We start from the raw sequence: 13155 nt of genomic DNA, 5'->3' as shown, positions 1-13155 counted from the left end.
TCCATCTCCCCCAATTTTAATAACTAAGGTGTTATAGGTTCTCGCTCCCGCCTGCTCACTGTACAATGGATCAGCCTTCTTTGAGACTGAGAGAGAGATTCGATTTTTTTAAAAATAGGTGGAAAAGTTTCAACTGCAGTTTGGATGATTAAAGAAAACTTGCGTGCAGTTGACGTAAGAGCGGCGCTGCTGCTGTTGCACTTTGCCCGAATTTAAACACGTGGCAGGCCACAGGAGGATAAAAAAATCTTCATTATGGGCGAAAACATCTCTTTTCACCAATGTTCCTCATTTCCCAACTGACCATGATTTGGGCTTGACATGAATAAAGAAAAAATATGTAAATGAATCGGTGGCTTATGTTATCGTCCCCTGCCACCCACAGTAGGACAGCAGATACAGCAATCACTGCTTCTGCACCTTGTGTATGTTTAATATGTGTTTGTTCCTTTGTGATAACAAAAAAAAAAGGGGGGGGGGGGGATAAACAGGGCTTTCTTTTGTTGTTGTTTTTTTTCTCCTTCGAATAACTGGACCAAAGTCAGGGAATCCAAAGACACAAGGAGAGAGAGAGCAGACAAATACAGGAGACTGTCAAGCAGACTGCGATAAAACATTCACTGTGAAATTATCTCCCTGTCATAAGGTCCTCCTGTTTTGAATACCAAAGGGATTCAAATTCCCAAACAAACTATGAGAGGTTGACCAATTTTGTGCTCTGCTAAACGATAGCGGATTGCAGAGCAGGTTGTAGCTTTGAACCACCGCGGTTTGAGGTAGCAGGAAGCCAAGATTTTAATCTCTGCATGTCTGCATAGGTAATCCATTGAAGTGTAATTGCTACAGTTCTAAGTTATACAGAAGAATGACAGAAGAATGAGACTCACTATGAATATGAAGTGAGTGAGAACACAAAGTCCCCACAGTGGCAGAGGAGCAAAACACTTTGACAAGGACTCTTGCTGGGGAGGAAAACTATCCTCTGAAGAACAACAAGCGCCAATATGGACGCTGTTTTTCTTTTTTCTTTTTTTTTTTAACAAGACGCACCATTCGGAGAAACATAATGAAGCGAGCCGCGCAGATGAAATGTTAGGATTTATGCGACTAAAGCGGCTAGCTAAGATGAACCCGTTCCTGTTAGCAACAGCATTTCATCTTCATGGATACCAAGGATGTGAAAGAGAGGTGAGAAAGAGGTGAATTTACAAAAGAGGAAACAGTTACGTATTTATGAAATTAATTCAAATGCAGCCGAATGTGTAGCATGCAAACTTTCTGGAATTTCCACATTAAATATAAGAGATGCTGCTTGCAACCTTTTGCTCTGTGTGTTTTCTTTAAATATCGCTCTTTGCAAAAACATGAAAATCCAGGAAGCTTGAAAAGACTGGAAGGTGCAACCTAATACTGACTGTGGGTAACTCGTATATGTTTTTTAACACTGAAAACAAATGGGTATATGGAGGACTTAATGTTATGAAAGGTAACTACAGAATAAAATCAATACATTTAACATGTCATCCTCCTGGGTTTTTTTACACCAAAACATCTGCAGCAACATTTGGCATTTTTTGAGCCTGCTGCTGCTCCAGTTGTATGAATTGTGTCTGAATTCACTTATCATTTAAATATCAAGCATGCACCTGAGAAAGTCTTATGGGCAGTGACTTTCAGAAAACGTCTCCAAGTAATGCTTGCACAATCCTGCTTTTTCCACGCTGCTTCCACGGGAGCCTCGAGCCTTTTCAGGTGAGAGAATAAAAGATCCCTTTTTTTCGTCTCTATTTTTTGGCCCTTGCAGTAAACTGTAAAACGAGTAGGCGTTGCAGCGTCTGCAACATTCACCATCTCTCGCTGATTGTTAAGGCTCAGCTTTGGTGTCTGGAACCCACATTTCAACACCACCGTTTACAGAGCAAATGTTCGTCTTAGGTAGACCTTTAAAACATAAATAAAAACAAGCTAAACATTTAGGCAAAATTTACTACCTCACCCTGATACCCAGAGAGATGTTTTCAGGGAGCACAGAGAAACTTTTCCATTCTTTAGACACGTCTCTGCCTCCTTGGAGTTGAAGCTTCTTGCCTACCCCCGGGCCGGGCTGATGGTAATGGCTGCAGGAGCCACTTCCTGTCAGCTCACTCCAGACTCACTAGTAATCAGCTCGAGCTGATGAATGACAGAAATGCCACTGGCTCCACTTTTTGCAACGACAAAAAAAAAAAAAAAAAAAGCACCAGTTTCTGCCCCCCCACCCACCCATTTGACTGTCCTCTTTACACAGCTTTTTTCCCCCATTTCCATCAACTACTACAAAATAGCACTCATCACATTGGTTCAGCTGCTGATGCTGAAGCTAAAAATGAAACATGTGTTGCCGGGCACAGATGCAGTACTTGAGAATTTGTAGAGCTTGCTCAGAGCTTTCTGTCTGGTCATCATTTAACCTTGCTTTCATTTTATCACTGGGTGATTTATAAGGACGTGAACACATGTTCGCTTTAATGGTCCCAGTACAAAAACACAGCTATAAAGTAGATAAAACTACTTTTTTCCCTGCTTTGGCTTATCTGTTTATTTCTTAGCAGGTCATGGCATTTTTTGGCCTCATTTATCTCTTTTCATGCCACACACACACACACACACACACACACACACACACACACGAAATATCCACCAAACACAAAACCTGACCTATTTTTTTTTCTTGAACAAACTAAAATTACACCCTTAAAATTTTTTGTTTATCGAGCAATAAATATGTTACAGCATTGCGAGGCTGCTTTTTACACACCTCAAATTATTGTTAATTTTTAAAGTTATTTAAGAAATAAGCAAAGCGATAAAACTCTTAAACTACAAAGAGAAATCCAAATATCGTTCAATTTTAATTTCTGAAATAATCAAAAATAATATATGTAAAAATGTAGCAGCTTAAAAAAATGCATTATAACACAACAAAGAAGAACATTTTTGCCACCTACGGAGATACTGGACATTTGGCCGGTAATGAAATTTTAGCCTTAAATATTTATTACATGCTGTTATTGTTTGCGCTTATTGCAAGGAATCTATACGGTGAGCATCCTCAGTTTTATTGCAGTTGTGCAACTAATAGCATTTCTTCTGCTTCTGCATGTCCTGCTCAGTCACAACATAACAGATGTGAAGTATAAGCTGCAGTTCTCACACTCATCTTAATTACTTAAACCGGTTTGCTGTGGACTGAATTAGACAAACCGGTGGCTCTAATGGATAAAGCAGTCAGGGTATGTGTGATTTATAACAGAATTCACACCAGCAGAGCTGCCTCACACCTCATTTAGAAGGAGGCACGATGAATTATTAGGGCAGCCTGTATATGTCTTTTTCCTGTGCAAATGCCAAAAAGATCAAATCAGTACAGAGACGCAGTGAGGTGTCAATATTAAGCACTCCAAATTTCATTATAAATACATGAATAATTTGACGTCTCCATCGACACACACACACATTCAGGAGCAACTTCTCTGCAGTATTTAAGATGTTCATTACCTCACCCCCACGGCAGTAGAGGAGGAGTTGGATCCAACAGGCAGCAGTGAATGCCAGGCCTGGCACAGCTGTACAAGCAAAGCTGTAAAGAGAAGTCACCGGCCACTGTCGCTCAATCTTTCCCTGTGTTAATCCCACACTGTCTGCATGCACGTCAGACCCATTCCTCACATCCTTGCATTGCTTTTCACACCCCTAAGTTCAATTTGGCAGGAAAGTGGACACGTTGCATCACTTCTCCTGGCTGAAAATTCTCTCGGCATTGTTCCCCTCCAATAATCTTGTTTCTGAGACAGCATGATGGCTGCGTTATCATGTACAATCGATTCGCTAGTCATTTTCTGCAAAATATTTTCTTGCTTCTTGCGTTCTCTTTCAGGTACTCACTGAAGCGTGCAATGTGAACGCACAAACCTGAGTTTTACTCGTGCATTTCCACACCAGAGCCCGGCTTTGTGACTTTTAACAGCGGCGCGGCAAATATGTGTACATATGAGATTTAAAAGCCTTTAATGCCCCTGAATCTCTTCGTAGCTGATCAGATCATCTTCTGAATGGCCTCGATACACAAACATGCGGCGTGTGTGTACAGAAGAGTCGGCTCCATTTATCTGCATTCATCCTTCACATTATCATGGAGGGACAGCTTGCTGTCATATCCCAGACCGTTCCTGTGGCTGGACAAATGCGCTGAAAAATGGACCCTCAAGTGTTGGGCACGTTTTACTAAACAAGCCCCTCTATGTTTTATAGACTTACAGAATTTTATAGCCGAGCTCCAGCGGAACCAAATCCCGGCCTTCGGGGCAGAAACTTTATTTTAACATCTCTCTTTTTTGGGGGGGAGGACTGACATTTTGTCCTCTGCCTTCAAAATGTTTTCCCAAGAAGCTTCTCCTCAGTTGACCTACGCAGAGACCATTGCCTCTGGCTTGTCACAGGGAAAAGAGTGATGCGGTTCTATGGGTAACAGAGAGGGAGGCTCTGTACTGAGACAGCAGCAGGTGCAGCCGTGACAGTTGCCGTGTTGTTGCTAGCCCCACACTGTAGTCAAGATGAGGTTCACAGATGTAGCCACTCAGTGCAGTGGTTTATTGGCTGCCTGAAACAATGCATCTCTGTCAAGAACAACTCCTCCTAAGGCCATTTCAGCCTAACAGTGCTGCGTATGAAACAAGGCGTAGAAAAAGCTCATTCTGACACACAAGGTCAATTCAGCTCCACAGCAACACAATCAAAGCTCCCCTCGCTGTGCCAAAAAGCAAAACAAATACCAACCCGGAGCAATCACGCTCAAACGTGGAGGTTTCAGCCACATTTTCATATTCAGCCATGTGCATAATAATAAATATAACAATAAAAATATCAATAATAATTCCAGTGGCACCTTGAGATTTATTATCACCATTTATCAAAGCATATTTGTGACTAATTATTAGCAGCGCTACCTGAGGCTGCACTTTAGCCCACATGCACTGAGTAAAGTAATGGCACCCATTTTCCCGCGGCCCTTTTCATTTTTTTTTTCTCCCGTTGGACAAGAGAAAGCAAACCTGATTCTTTTCTTCAATTCAGATGTGAAGCAGTCCACAAAGTCCAGTCCAACCTTGTGTTTTGTTGAATCTGAGAGTAGTAGAGATCTGAGATAATATGACTATTGTTTTCCTGTAAAGCACCCAGTCTCTGCTTGTTCAATTACTGGAAGGAGCCTCAACGAGGGCGGTTAAATCATTTGCAGAGACATTATCTACGCAGAGAGAGAAAGACAGAGAAAGAGAGGGAGGGTGTGTGGCGGGGAGGGGGGGTGAGGAGGAGGGGAGAGCCGGCATAGGGGCCAAACTTTAGTTTGGAGAGGAAATAGAAACATTTTTGTGGACCACACATGGAGGGTGCTGCGAGGATAAAAGCAGCAGGATTCATGATTCACTGCAGGAAATTAATAGACTAATACAGTTCTCTGTTTCACTGCCAAAAACCACATAATAAGATAAAATTGTTTTCATTACAGGTGATGATGGATATCTATGTAGATTATTAAAATGTACACAGAATTTATGAGCGCGAGAGAGACCGCAGAATTTCCTTCTTCCTCGCATATGTCGCCTACAAACAAAAACCGACTCACGAGCACTCATCTGTCAGCGTGAGCAATCATTAAGAGATAATTTGATTGTTTTTTCAACCTCGGCTGTGTTTGATGTCTCTGGCATGGTAGCAATTGAACAGACAATTATTTTGTTGATTAGCTTAGTTTTTAGCAACTTACCATGCCTGTGATATTCCTCTGAAACTCCCAGACCAGACGCTCAACTCCATCTGACTTGGCAGCTACGTTACAAGAACAAAGCTTCTGCACTCCCTAACTACATACTGTAAAATAAAATATCATGAAAGAAAACCACCGCCTAAACAAATAAACGTATAGAATAAAATATGCAATGACGGGGGCGGTAAAAAAAAAAGCAGAACAAAACATGTATTTGGCAGGACTTTAGCTGCAAATAAGGAAGTGCACCGTTTATGGGAGTGGATCTACCTGCAGGTCACTTTGACTTTTTAGAGTATTTTAACACTGGAAACACTGCTGTGTGTTTTTGATGGATTCCAAAATGCTTCAGTGTATCGTTTTCTGAATCATCTCCCAGTAGATCAATATCCAAACACTTAAGAAGAACTCTAAAACCAAATATTCTCACATCTTTTTCGCTCATTTTTCATCCACTGGAGAAACAACTACTGCTTTTTTAGATATACATATATATGTATTAGTTTTAGTTCAGTGTTTCTGTTCCCTACAGATTTCTTTAAGAGGGTCCCGGTTCACTAGACTGCTAAACAGTCAACAACAAACAGGTACGTAAATAATTTGGTATATTTAAAATACAGCCCCAGAAGCAAACGCAAATAAAAGCGCTGCCACTCAAACGAGTAAAATTATATTGAAATGTCAAACTCGACTTACCATTTTTGTTCGTTCGAATGTCGGCTTGAATATACTGGAGAACATCCATATCCCATTGTTAAAAAAATAAAGAAGCAACTTTTCTTACTTGCAATGAGTCACAATTGTCAAGGACAGCAGCCTATATGGAGGAAATATATTGCTCTGCTGTGTTTACCCACACCATCCCTAAATAAGAGCCCTGTCTTGTTGGAAAAGGGGCTTTTAAATGTGGATGTGCTTCGCTCGCCTATAATCCAGCCGAGACATTACTCCTTCCCCTGGCAGACGTCCGCAGATCCCCCCTCTCTCCCAGCCAGGCCTTGCTCTCCGCTGCTATGGCAGAGCCGCAATAACTGCTGTTTGCTTAGAGCCTTGCCTCCCAAGTTCTCCTCTGTCACACTGAAATTGAATATTTTCCCAAATAGTGTTGCAGCTGTGCACAGATAAGGACAAGTCCTGTTCACATAGCACAAAAATGAGACTGTGTGTGAGTGTGTGTGTGAGTGTGTGTGTGTGTGTGAGTGTGTGTGTGTGTTTCAACCTTCTTCAAATTACAATAGGAATAAATGTAACAACTTATATATAAAAGCATCAAAAATAACCACAATGTCAGGTCTGAAAATTAAGAAAAAATATTTTTAAATAATAAAAAAAACCATAATTTATTTGCAATCTCGCTTTTTATACCTCTAGAGATTAATATAAAAATGTTTTTTTTTAAAATCACAATTTGTTGATCAAATTTCCACCCAGTGATCTCTTGGCAGAATTTTCTTTCACTTCTCTGAGTGACCTAAACACACGTTGCTAATACGAGCAGTGTTTTGAACACATTGTAAAAAAAGGCAAACAGAACGGCGTGCTACGCCCAGTCATCTTGTGACCAGAGGACACACAAAAAAGGAGATTTTATGACCCAGTTTTGCACTTTGCACGGCCTTATCTCCAAATACCTTTCATAAAAAGAGATGCCAGATAAGCTAAGGGAGACTGCCACTTAGCCAGTGCAGACATCGTGACATCTATCGGCTAACGCTCATGCTGTTTCTTGTCATCAGACTTTGAATGGAGCCCTACTTTCCACTCCCAGAGTAATGTTCTGCTAGGAAATTATTTAGGCAAGCAGAAAGTTTCACCTGCCATTTCAGGGGCACCGAATCCCCCCGCTGCACCAGAGGCCTTTGGCAAGTGGAAACAAATGTTTCACAAAATGGCAGGGAGGGGAACACACTAGCGCACTAGCGTTTTACTGATTGCCAATCGTAAAATAAAATCAGTCATGAAAGGGGAGGTACACTGGCCCACCAAAGCCCTGCACATTACATCAAATTTGCCATAGCTTTCTTTTACAGCCTTGTTTATTCCCTTTAATGGCAAGCAGTTATCCGCACAGTATGACTCCATGTAGGTGGTTAAGGCAAAAGAAAAGATTGCATCTGAAAACACAAACCCACAATTCACACGCCAAATAAGCAATGGGATGTAAATCTAACTCCCTGCAATCCTCTTCTGCTGACACACTCAAAGCCTTCATCATTTCTTTTATTATTTGGGGGGTGGATTATGCTGTGGAGCAGCTAGCACATCATTTGCAACAACAACTACACTTTTAAATTGGTCATTGTTCCTTAGCTAAAGACTCTGATGCGCAGGAAGGACAGCAAAGATGGGCTCACACGAACGAAGAGCATCCTGACAGTGCGAGGCTGGCACAAGCTATCCATGCAGCCACAAAGCAACCTTTAAATCAGTCGTAGTGGCTCGCCAATCGCAGGCTCACATCCACACTCATGACAGAGAGACACAAAGCAAAGTGAGCAAATGCCACCACCGGTCAGCATGTGCAAGCTCACAGTGAATAAAATCGATAACAAATTACCTTAATAAAACCAGAGTGGAACAAGTCTGGCTTGTTGGGATATTAGAAAAAATCTGGACAGGCAATGAAGGCTGCGTCATTTCTGTTTAATCCACACGTCAAATATCCAAAAAGCTCAGCTGCTGTTCTGAGGAGGGGACCATCCCAGCAGAAAATGGAGCTAGAGTCCATAATGTGGCAAATTTGGATGTGTTCACACCCACTCGCCCTTTCACACTCGCTCGAGAGCCTTGCGTTCTATGACAGCGTGGTATACCAAAGTTTACTAAGGAGTGATATGTCTCCCTCAGACCCATACAGGAGTGTGCCGGGCTCTATTGATCCGCCAGTGGAGACGAACATGCAAGCGAATAGAGGCAATGTGGGGCTCTGGCACATCAAGAGCAGCTTCAGTTCTTTGAAACCGGACGCACTTCCATTCAAACGAGGCTACAGACTGAAAAAGGTGCTCTCATACTGGTAAACTACTCATAATAGCCGGGCTTAAGATATCAAGCAACGACATCTGAGAAGACAGTCTCCTTCTTTAGGACGCATTCACAGGTAGATTACATTATTTCCACTGAGTGTAGATAGACCTGTATTTCTTTTCAGACTCCCACACAAAATCACACAATTTTATTACTACTTTAACCAAGAATCAAACATCGCCAGCATTTATACATTTTGAATTTCGTGTCATTTTCATCCCCCATTGTTTACTATAACTGACTCACTGTGAGGATGCCATGGCACGTATGTTATATGCAAGATGTCAGAGGGACGTGTGCACAAGAAGAATGGAGAAAGAAACTTGAGTTTTACTAGCTCACACACTCATTCTGAAGCCTTTCAGGATCAGCCAAAACCAGTGGCAGAATATATGACTCCTTCAATTGTGCAAGGACCACTTTGATATGCTAATATGTTCCTTCCAAACAGCTGGAATTTGCACTCACATTAGCCTAATTTTACCTTTTTTTTAATACAAGTACAAGGCAATGGAATCATCATCACAATACTAAAAAAAAAAAGTATTCAGGGAGCAGCAGCCATGCTTCTTATAAATTCCTTAAATTTCAACACTTTTTTATTGAGAGTATGGATTTGTGGAGAATATGAGAAGATGAACAATAACTTTGCAATTAGGTTTATTTTGTTTCTCATTTGAAAAATTATCTAAGAATATATGAGGCAAAAGGGGGGAAAAAATCCTCTTTTACTCTAACTCTATAACCCGCTATGGACAAGTACGTATACGTGAGAATGTGTTGTGCAGATATATTAAAGACAGACATGAGGGACATCTATGGACAGTACTCCAGGCAGGAATTCGAAGGTCTGTCTCTCGCCTTCTTAAGGTTAGTCCTGAACCCCCCAAAAGATAAGAAGATGAAGAAGAAAAAAACTGTGGGCATGTGAAGTCTGCTGGAGCTAAATTTAACCCAATCCTCTGATCGATCACTGAAGATTGCTGCTCCGCTCCAGGCAGCCATGCATCAGCGGTGACCGCTGTGTGTTTCTCCAGCAAAAGGAGAGGCACGCACCGCACCGCATGTGCGCGTCTCCCGCCTCCTCTTTAACACATGGTTGACAAGACACGTTCGGAATCGGTGGGCCTAAATAATAAATGCGCAGTAAAAGGATCTAATTTTTACTGCCACTCTGCGCCCACTGGGTTTGAGTTAAGTGTAAGCAAGCCAAATCAGTTCCTATTTTTTATGCTCCCGTCTTTTATTTTTATTTCACCATTTCATTCCAACGTCACCTTCCACCCTCGGAGCCAACTGCCTCACAGGCTAGCTCTGAGGCAAAACTAATTATTACATCTCTAGTTGAGGCTCGAATTATTTTCTGTCTGTTTCTTTCTTTCGTTTTTTTTTTTTTTGGGACAAATAGCCTAACCCCAATTATAATGGATTAGCCCGTGAATGCTCTCCAGAAACAGGCAGACAACACTTCTCAGGTCACAGCTTCCAGCGTAAATCCCCATTCAAAGCAACAAGACCCATCAGTGGATTTAAAAAACCCTCAGTGGCCAATACCACCAGCAAAACTCCACCTCAACTTTGGAGGCATAAATCCCAATTAAATGACGCTTTACGTGTTCTGGTTCATAGAAATTGCGCTGCCGAGCCCCCCTACCACACACACACGTTCACAAACACACACACGCACTTTAAATTTGTTTCAATTCAGACGTTCAGACTCGGCAGCCGAACAAATCAATCCACATCTGCTTATGTTTTGATTAAGCACTTTTCAATTAACCACGGCACCCGTCGGTACTCCACTGCAGACTGTGTTGCTCTGTTTTTTTTAAATTCATCATTATTATTATTTTAGTCTCGTTAAACTTATGGCGCCTATTATAATGCGAATTTCCTAAAACAACTGACTCAGACACAAAATCTGACTCGCCATCTGTCGTTTTCTAAACAAGTTTCGAAACGCAGGTTCAGAAGTGACCGAGGCAGAAGGTAAAAGTTACTATACCTTAGTTTGCAGTTTGGATGTTTCATAAGTTTTGATGGTATTAATGCGCAGAAGGAGGGGGGTAAAATAAAATCTACTCTTACCTTTCTCGAAAAGCAGTGTAGCCACGCGGGGCTTGATTGAAGACAGTGAGTAGGAAACTGTGAGCTGTATAAAAAAGATTCGTTTAAAAAATGTCAGATTGTGGAAAGGCAGTCTGATGTGAACTCCTCTGCAGCGAAGAGAGTGAGTCTGCAGGTCTCAGGCATGCTCGCCTTGTCTGGGACAGAGGCTGGCTTTCAAGCGGCAGGTCTCCTTTTCTGCCCGTACATTCCCCTGCACCGAGCGCACACTTCCATGGCACGCAAGGTGTTGCTCTGAGCTCAGTCCTAACTCATCAGCCACCTCATGCACACCTCTGAGCGGCTCATACAGTCTCGGCTCTCCCTGTGCGTGCGCCCTCACTCCCCGACGCAGCAGCAGCAGCAGCGGTAACAACAAGAGTCAAAGAGAAGCGAAGCTCGGGGACCAAAAAAACAAGGACTTGAGTGACTGAGAGGGACAGACAAGAGTGGGGCTTTTCAGTGTCTGGTGGAGGGGAGAAGACGAAGATCTCTCTCCGCTACTGTAGCCGCCGCCGGTGCTGCTCTCCTGGCTCCCCTGAATGATACTGTGTGGGGACTGGGCAAGTTTCAGCGGCTAGCCTCTGGTAAAGATCCCGCTCACAGTGTTGAGACACTTGGAGGAAGCAGCGCTGAGCGGGCTTCCAGTGAACAGCGCCAGTGCAGTTGATACCAGGCTGCCGACTGCAGGAGCTGTCTGAGCGCAGGTCTACACTAAAACCTGACATGGATTCTAGATCCACCACGGCTCGGAGTCTAGACGCATCACAGACTGTCCTCATCAACTTATCATCATGCCCGGCAGGACTGTTCTCAGCTTATTTTCCTACAGAGGGGCTATTCCACTGCATCATACAGAAAGTAAAGCTTTATTACGAGTGCAGCGCCTTCATTTTTGGCCCCACTTTTTTTCTGCTTAAAGAAGCGACACTGCCTTCCTTTTGGGTATGAGAGGCCCGTATTCTGTCACAGTAGGCAGTCCGGCCTATTCAACCAATGACAGTGGAGTCATTCTACTGTAATACTACCAAGCATCAAAAGAACACGGACGTGCACACAGACCTTTTTCTCCCTCGCTCAAACCAGCCCCATTTGGACAGCACTCTGGCCCATGCAGCAGTGGTCAAGCTGCCGCTGGTGTGTAGAGCCAAGCGTGTGCGGAGCCAAGCAGTTTTTCAAATCAAGAACCTCTTCAGAGTCGTGAATGTATTTTTCCCCCCTTCTTTTTTTTCATCGCTCCTCTTTTCCTTTACATGATTCATGACACCATTCAGCAGTCAATGGATTTCTTTTCAGTCTTCTGGGACTTTGACCCTGGCACTCCTTACTGCATGCAGTATGTTATATTGGTTTTCTACATTATACTCCACTGTGGGTGAAATGCAGATTATTATACTTCATTGTGCACAGCATTTCTTTCTGTAATGAAGCTGAGCTCTGATATATGTTTTTTTCCTATTAAAACAAACAAATATATATATTTATGAAAGTTTGAAAATCTAATTATCGGCACAGCTGTTATTTGGTGTTTTTTATTAGGGCCACTTTTTGGTTTCACAATATCTAAAAATAAACACAGCTGTTTTATGTTTATATTTGAGTCTTGCTAATACTTGGAGCGTGCTGTAATCTGGTTAAGGAATGCCGTTAAACATCAGGTAGAGCGCAGGCACACACCTGGCTTCAATATAAAAAAAGCCCGCTGTCTTTCACCCACTATGGGGAAATGTGAAGTTGAGTCATGCTTGCCAGGTGAAGGTGAACGCAGGAGAGGGGCAGACTTATGTTTTCATAAGCATAATTTTACATAATAATACAGGCCGTTTTTGCAAGGGACAAAAAAAGAGAAAACAGATGTAATAAAAGGTCATCCAGTGACAGGCATCCATATCTGGGAGAGATGTTTATTCATAAGCTGGGACTAAAAACACATGTGGTCTCTCTGGCTGCAACAGCTTAAACTGCCATTTTGCATTTGGAGTCATTTGAATATGTTTCCTCGGATTGTCAACAGAGGGCATTAGACTTGTATTATTATTATTATGAATGTACTCAGTTCACTGAATTGTAAAATGCACAGCACTATAGATTACAAACAGGCAAAGATAGGATTTTTCTGTTTGTTTGTTAATGACAGTCTTGCTGGCGTATGATCCCCAGTCAGTTTCTTGACCAGCGCATAAATTGTTCATGTGCAATTGTTAATGAATAACTGTGAT

At 42.2% G+C, this 13155-nt stretch overlaps 1 protein-coding gene across 11 annotated transcripts in view; it reads right to left on the bottom strand.

Annotated features, from left to right (window-relative positions):
* adgrl2a (adhesion G protein-coupled receptor L2a) overlaps window positions 1-11827 on the bottom strand; it is a 90732-nt gene extending 78905 nt beyond the window's left edge. For 5 of the 11 annotated variants that reach the window (XM_085433315.1, XM_085433316.1, XM_085433318.1 and 2 more), the window contains exon 1: window positions 10919-11819. The gene's annotated coding sequence lies outside the window, so the exon portion shown is untranslated. Of the gene's footprint in view, window positions 1-10918 lie in introns of all 11 variants that reach the window. The other 6 variants (XM_085433320.1, XM_085433321.1, XM_085433322.1 and 3 more) reach the window with 2 other exon arrangements.
* Window positions 11828-13155: the final 1328 nt, after the last annotated feature.

Source organism: Copadichromis virginalis, linkage group LG15 (genome assembly GCF_057382275.1).
Source record: "Copadichromis virginalis isolate Kocher_CV1m ecotype Utaka linkage group LG15, C_Virginalis_male_GT1.1, whole genome shotgun sequence".
NCBI lineage: Eukaryota > Metazoa > Chordata > Actinopteri > Cichliformes > Cichlidae > Copadichromis > Copadichromis virginalis.
This window is presented reverse-complemented; position numbering and strand designations above follow the sequence as displayed.